Source organism: Eutrema salsugineum, unplaced genomic scaffold (genome assembly GCF_000478725.1).
Source record: "Eutrema salsugineum unplaced genomic scaffold, Eutsalg1_0 scaffold_11, whole genome shotgun sequence".
Lineage (NCBI taxonomy): Eukaryota > Viridiplantae > Streptophyta > Magnoliopsida > Brassicales > Brassicaceae > Eutrema > Eutrema salsugineum.
Genome location: NW_006256901.1, coordinates 4,952,630 through 4,960,772, shown reverse-complemented (window position 1 = coordinate 4,960,772; position 8,143 = coordinate 4,952,630). Strand labels below are relative to the sequence as shown.

Here is an 8,143-nt window from a genome sequence, read left to right as displayed (position 1 = left end):
AGTAAGTCCTGCGCCTCGGTCAGTTCGGCTCTCACGGCTTTAAGCTTCAAACTCTCCTGCTTCAGCAGGTCAACAACGGTGTGAAGAGTATCATTGATCTGGAGCTCAGTGGCAAGACGCTCCTCCGCCTTAGAAATTCTTTCTTCTAGCTCGGCGACTCTCACTTGCTCGTCATACAGAGCAACCTCATACGCTGCGACCAAATTGTTGGTCTGGCTGGCGAGCTGCGAAAAAGAGAATTAAATCAGAACTCATACTTAGGGAAAGAAGTAAAATAAAAGAAATGGAATCAGGAAATTCCCACGGCAGTTGTACGTGCGATCCCTTTGTACATGTTAGGAAACCAGAGCTCGGGAATCGTCGGGAGCTCAGTAGAGATCTTATGATAGAGCTCGGCGCAGGCATCAACGTTCTCCTCAAAAGGAGTCTCCTCATCGTAGTCGAAGCAGACTTAAGCCCTCTTAGCCGGCTCTGGCTCCGGAGAATCCTCGGCACAACCCCTTTCTTGCCTTTTCCGGGTGTTGGAAGCTTTAGGTCGATCTTGAGGAATCGCAAGGTCTGACGTCGCAGCCGCTAGGGGATCGAACTCGGCGGTAGCATCCTGCGCCCGAGAAGAGTCTTCGATCCTCTTAATCTTCTTTGAGGACTTCTTCTTCTTCAGCTTCTTCTGCCCAGCCTGGTCAGGCTAGTTCGCAGCAGGCGGCAGTTCTTCGGGCTGCTCGTTAGTCCCTTCAGTGGCAGGGATAGGAGCCAGATCTGCAACGTTCGGTTCCTCCTCATCGAACAGAGTGGGATCTCATCTAGTGAAAGCATCCTGGCAGTTCGAGCTCGTCTAGCTTGTGGTTTTGGTGCTTTGCGTCTGGGAGCAGCTCGAGGCTTGTTTGCTTGGCTCTGTGGCTTCAGGGGCTTCGGTTCCTTAACAGAAGCTGTAAAACATATAAGGAAGAGTTCGGAAAAAAATTCAAAATAACGATCTAAAGATGAAACTATTAGTCAAACCTGATTTCTTAGCTCGGCGTTGAAGAATCTCTTCCCAAACTTCAGGCCAGCGGCGTTTGCCGGCTTCGAACCGAAAAAGGAGTTAGGAAGATACGAAAACAAAATCAACAAAGTATAAGATCATCTATATCTACTGATCGGAATCTTCCACTCTGATTGAGTTGGGATGTCAGAATTGCTGACTGAGATCGTTCATCTCGAGGAAGAAGTACTGGGATTCCCAGTCGTTATATTTACTGGGTTTGACCCCAGTGACGATGTTCTTTCTCGGCTTGGCGTTCGCTGCGAAGAACCACTCCTTGGACTTGTGGATATTGACCGAGAAGAGGTCTTCGAAGAGCCGACTAGTCGGAATCTCGTCGAGCTCAGTACACAGAGTAACGAAGCCTACGTAGTTCGTTATCGATGCCGGCATCATCTGAGTGAGAGCTACGCCACGCCGATTGCAGTATCCAAGTAGACGAGAGGGAATTGGAAGAGAGAGCCCGCATTGCGCGAAGTATGTCAAGTAGATGCAAAGGAAGCCTTCGGGAACGTCCCATGGCCGATCTCCAGCCTCAGGTATTATGAAGATGACCCTATCTGAGAGCCCGTTTTCTTCGAGTACGACCTGAACTGCACCCGGAGAAAGAGAAGAAGACGGCACGTCATGAGGACGAACAACTCTTCGCTTTGGAATTGGAGGTGATGCGTGGTTCACTGCTTCAAGGTTGTCCTAGGCAGCTTCTACTTTGGTAGCGTTCCCCTCGGGATTCTCTTCTTCAGACTCCGCAACCTCCTCGATCTCGTGGTTAACGCCATCAGCGTTCGACCCAGCTCGAGCTTCAGTTTCACGAGTCTCTGTTGCCAGTTGCTCGGGTGCTTCAACTCACGGTCGAGATCGGCTACTATTTGCACCAGCCGATCTAGAATTTTTGCGAACCAGCTGCGGAGGATTATTCTCCCACTGGGAAGAGTTTGGTGAATGAGGATTTGAAGAAGAAGAGCTCGGCTCCGAAGATTCGCGACGATCTTCCGGTAGAATTTGATTAGAGGGAGAGTTGATCGAAGAGCTAGAAGACATCTTGAGCTCGGAAATATAGAGTCAAAGGGGGATCTGAAGAGAATGAAGAACAGTTTGAAGATCGATCGGAAAAGATTGAAGATCGATCGGAGAACTTGAAGATTGATCGGAAAACTTGAAGATTGATCGGAAAATTCAAGGGATTGCGGCGGAGAAAGTTGAAGAAACTAGAGAGAACTACGAATAAAAACCTAGAGAGAGAGCAGCGTACCTTATATATGCTTGAACGAGAATAATGAATGCGAGAAGAAGTTATTCCTTTATAAACAGTGGGAATCGTGGTTCCTTGATTTTCGCGAAATCCCGGAATTCACGCGCCTTATTGAAGATAGGGTGCAAAACGTCCGGGAAGGTGAATCGATTGTAGTTACCGAGCTCGGTTTGCTACCTACATTTAGGTTTAGATCGAATGAGTTCGACTAAAAGCCGTACCCTTTCATCGAACTGAGGGGGGGGGGGGCTAACTGTTGGAGGTGAAAACCGCACCCCCGGTTTTCTCCGGTACAAACCGAGATCGGCATGACGTAAGCCCGGTTTACGAAGGAAATGTACCGGGAATATTGGGCCGAGTGAGTTCTTGGGCCGAACGCAGCCCATCAAACCAAAGTCGGTCAGAAACTTCTCAAAGGAACCGAGAAGTTCTATGAGTTCGGAGGAAAAAAGGAAAGTTTCCGAGTAGAAAAAAGAAACTTACAAGAAGAAAGGAAATTGACATGAAAAAAGGAAAACGGCCGAGAGAAAAGGAAAGTCTTCTTGGTCCCATATCACAGAAAAGACTCACGAAGACCGACTTAGGAGACATATATAAAGGAAGAGGAATCGACACCAGAAGACACAAGAAATTCTGGAGAGACTTGGAAATCGAGAGCTCAAGGCATTCATTAGCTTCTTGATTTCTTAAGTCTTAGTTTGTTGATTATTATCATATAAACGAACACAGTTGTATTTTCGACCGATCTAATAAAATCCAAATTTTCGATCTAAGTTACTGTTTTGTCCCTTGTCAATATTCACATATCAACATACGCGAAGAGCAAGATGTTTGGTCAAGCAGCAGGCCAGCCTTCTGGACCGCGGCCAATACTTGTTTTCCCCGGTCGCACAGCCTCTGACTGCGGATAATCAACGTTCAGACCCAAAAAGCCTATTTTCAACCCCAATCGATTTCTTTCTTTGGAGAAACCCTAAGTGACGCCCAGAAATGACTTGAAGGCCAATAAATACTTGTTTTAGGAACCCTAGACGACATTTTATCATATCATATATTGTGTAAGTCTTTTTTTAGAGCTTTTCATACTTTTAGTTAGTTCTAGATTTAGAGAGATAAAAATCTATCTCTTGAACCCTCTTTGTTTCTTTGTTTCTGAGGTACATTTTTCAAGCCTCTGTTCATACCATTTGGTGTGAAAGGAATAGATGCAGACATGGAGAAAACAGAACGCCAAAGGAGCTGATTACAAAATGGATTGACATCATCATGAGGAACAGACTGAGCACACTGAAAACAAATGGTGTAAGGTGATTCGAAGATGGACTTTGCATCTGGTTTGCTACAAGGAGGAACTCATAACTCTCTTTAAGTGTTTCTCAGTTCTTTTTCTTTTTTTAATTTTCAAGCATTCTTTAGAGACGAAAGTGTTGTAAAAAGTCTCTTTTTTCTTTTGAATAAAATTTAACATTCTATTAAAAAAAAACAAAAAACAAAATACCAATTTCAATTCAGCTTTTCAATACTATGTTTTTGCTTTCTTTAATCATGTCTGAGTAGTTTATTTGTTGGGTTTAAGGGAATTTTTGATGCAGATTATATATGTTTGATGAGGATCGCAGGAGCTATTAAGCCAAATCCTAGAACTTTTTCTTCTAAATTTATTTTTAATGTATGAGAGTAGCATCATGAACTATAATCTGATTTAGGTTCGCAGTAATGCGAAATTTTTCATTAGGGGCCAGATCTAGTTTGAGAAGAAATTCTGCCATAGGAGACAAAAACTTCCTATGGGTGAGTTGTGAATGTAGATGAGTCTAGTGCAAGGTGGCGTACATCTGTGCTTGGGGCCAGAGACGAAAGCTACTGGTCAAGATCTTGGATGACAGTTGGCTATGATCACGACAATGACGTAGTCATACCTTCTTGCTCAAGTTCTAAAAGTTTTAGCTAGGATCTTTTACAATACTTTTTAGCAATGTTTTGAGTCGTTCATACCCCGGAGATATTTCTCTTACAACCCAGCGCCTTGTTTTCATACACCGATTTTATTTCAAGCTTTTCGTATTAGGTCATTTTTAGTTTCTAGCTGATTTTTCCTAAGTCTTAGATTAGGTCATTTTTAGTTTTAATCGTTTCTTTCTTTTTTGCTTAGTTTAGAATTTACGATTTAGTGACACCAAAACCCTTTAAATATCGTTTAGTTCTAGACTTCCTTACTTCAATCTCTTTCAAAAGTTTTTGCAGAAAAGATCCTCCTTTCCTGTGGATTCGATCACTAAGTACTACAATTGATTAGTTGTGCACTTGCGGCTTTCATTGATTCATTTTAGGATAAAATTGGTTCCCTTTCACCCCGACATATCAGTATGTTGTTTGATGCACTAGGATTCTATCCTCTAAATGTTTAATTTGCAATACGAAACAAAATTTTTTTTTTGCGAGATCTTTCATCTCAAATTCTTTCATCAAATATTCCACTGTGTGAAAAGACTCTACATAACTTCCAATGATGTTTAAACCATCAGCATACACTTAGATTATAATAAATCATCGCTCAAATCTCTTTATAAAGATGCATGGACTGATAGGGTCATTCTTGTATCCTTATCTTACTCACTAAGAGGAATACCACGTACGCCCTGATTGATTCAGTCCATAAAGAAATCAATTTAAGTTTATGCAGTATTGTTCTGGAGAACTAGGATTTGCTGTAGCTGGCAGTTTAAATCCTTTCGAACTTTTATGTAAATATTAATAGACCATATAAATAGGCTGTGACTACATCCATCAAATGTGACTACATCCATCAAATGTAAATCAATTTATTTTTTATCACCAGACATACAAGGAGCCTGAACGTACATAGTTGCATCCAACCATATAGAAGAGTATGTCTCTTCATAATTAATTTGAGATCTTTGTGAAAAACCTTGTAAATAACATATTCTTTTATTATTTCTATTATTATGAGATTAATATTTAAATTTAAATATTTAATTTAAATTTAAATTAATATCATGTTTATTTTTTTTTTGTAAATATACAATAATAATAGAATTTATGATTTTTGATTAGTTTTTTAACCTATATTTAAGAAATCCACAAAAATTATATCTTGATACGATAAAATTATATAATAATATATTTCTTTATCATCTAAATTTTTTAAAATTTAGATATTTAAATTAAATCTAAATTAATTTCATGTTTATTGTGTTTGTAAAAATACACAATAGTAACTGATGTTTTTATGCGTAACCTAATCTATATTTTAGGAAATCCAAAATAATCTAAATTAATATCTATATTCTTAGAGTTACATATTTAATTTACCAAAAGAAAGATTGTTTACATCAGCTCGGCGAAGCTAATTTCTTTGGAAAGGCCCAAAAAGAGTCAAAAAGCCTATCTAAAACCCGATAAAGAGAGATTATTCAATATGTTGATTCGTCATGAGCAAACCAGAGCGATAAGAAGTTCTTGAAGGAATTCCTTTAAGATATTTTCTACAACAAAAACTTATGATAAGTTTATAACGCGTATCTAGTTTCATTGGTGAGTTTTTTCTTTCATATTTTTACCAATTATTTAATTTGCGCACCCATCCTTAGTATATCTATTCAAGCCTAATCAGAAGAAAGTGGGATCCATTAGAGCAGGTGTAAGATCCACAAATAATGGCGGTCAAGACATTACAAATTTGATGATATTCGTTCGAAAAAACTTCAGCTAACGGCCTCTCCTCTACTTTTTCTGAGATGGGAGAAATATTTTTTTGTGTGTAGAAAGTAAAAAATAGAAGATTATGTTTACAAAATTTCCGAGGAAGAACCCGATACATTTTTCTTATATGAACCAGATATGGAGTAGTGACTAATAATTTGTTGATTACATGGACCATATTTAGATGAGATTTTTCTGTTTTCCATTCCAAGTTGTAACAAGAGATAAATGCTTATTATCGTAATTAATGTAATATGTGATGCCAAAATTATTTAGGTTTCAAATTATTTAAACTGTCGTTAAGCTTAAACGCCGTCTCTCTCACCTCAACCATCAATTTAAAGGATTCAAGCAATATGTAAATCAAACAGTTAATTTTCCATCAATTTATGTACATTTTTGGGATTCATAGTACAATTTTTAACTGTTGATAAACACACTAGATGAATAAAGTACTCTGAAATTTTTTCCTGGAATATATGATTGTACTATTGTTTATTACACGAAAGTCGCATTCACATCTAAATTTGTATCCTCTTGAAAAAATACTTTTGCTTAGAAAGATTTAAAATGTTAATTTATTTTATGGGTTTGTTTAAATAATAATTTGATTGTATATACTGATTTTATTGAATTTGGGAAAAAACAGATTTTTGTCTATATATTTTTTTGTCTAATTTGGTAGCAAATTAGAAACAAATTCTGGCATTTTCTTATGTAATTGGTTAAGTTGACCAAAACTTTTTTGGTAAGTCTATAAATTAAAACGATACACCATTTGTACATTCTATAAAAACTGTTCCACACTAGCTAAAATATCCTCAAAAACCAATATTTTCAACATCTTTTTGTAAGATTATTCTCTACAAGTAAAACAATGGAGAAAATATCTATGAAGTTTGCTTTCATTGTAATATTGACATTCATATCCGGTAAATTTCATAATTTTTATGTATAAAAAACTCAATAAAAGTTCTAAATATATTTTTTATTTATTTCTAACAACATATATTGGTTTTGGCTTTGCTTTTGTAGTGATGAGTACTGTAACAGTTCAAAATGTTGAGGCAAAACGTTTATTATCTGAAGAAACTCTTCAGAATGTGTTGCATGATGAAGTTAATGCGTTGCGAATGGCAAAACCACAAGGCTTTCACTGTAAGGAAGGATGTCATGTGAGCTGTATTCCCATTCAACTAGTTATTCGCTGTGTTTGTTTGTGCTAATTTTGAGCTTCTCTTGTCTAATGGAATAATTCATATATATTTCAGTAATAAGAACTTATTTAACATTTGTTACGTATACATTAATCATTTGGGAATTGTATGGAGAAAGATTACACAAGAAACAATATACTACCGATATGATATATATGTTGAAGATTATTGGCTTCTCTTTACTTAAAAGTATTTTTGTTCTCAGTCAAAACTTTGAAAATTAATGTTTGTTTCGAATTCATAGTATGTACTATATATACCTGTTAATAAACTCAAGATGAACAAATTTGATGATTTTCTTTTTCAATTATATGCTTGATACCATCTTTTATTATACTAAATTGGAATCCACATCGAAATCTCTATAGATTGGAATAATGGATAAATAGATGAAAATTTGTCAAACTATGTACAGCAAAAAAATGTTAAACCTTTTTCTATGACGATCATCCATGTATACGTGAAGTTATACTAATAAAAGTATGTTTAGGACAACGAATCATCAAGTCACCCATCGGATGATCAAATCCAAACTCTTCCTCGGCCTTACGGAGAGGAGCTTAGAACGAAGTATCCCTGCTTGTTCATCTGGTTCTCACCGACGTACACTGCAAGAAACCCTTTTGGTGCTTTGCTCGTTCCTTTTACAAAGCCGGAAAACATCTTCTTGCACCAAATAGACTTCTCATCAAAGCCATTTTGTATTTATGGAAGCTTGATTCTTGAAACTCCTGTATAAGATAAATGGAAGGGCTTAATGATATTCTTTCTGATTCGGAGTTGTATATATAGATGAATTGAATGAGTTGAAACAAGGAAACAATGATTTCTTGAAGTGTGAGACACACAAGGAAAAAGTTTCCACATATTTCTGTTTTCGCATATAAAGCAGAGCTTTTACAATCTGTACTCAAATAGACCCTAGAGAAC

At 37.2% G+C, this 8,143-nt stretch overlaps 1 pseudogene; it reads right to left on the bottom strand.

The window, feature by feature from the left end:
• Window positions 1-7,659: 7,659 nt before the first annotated feature.
• On the bottom strand, window positions 7,660-7,911 carry LOC112089957 (annotated as a pseudogene).
• Window positions 7,912-8,143: the final 232 nt, after the last annotated feature.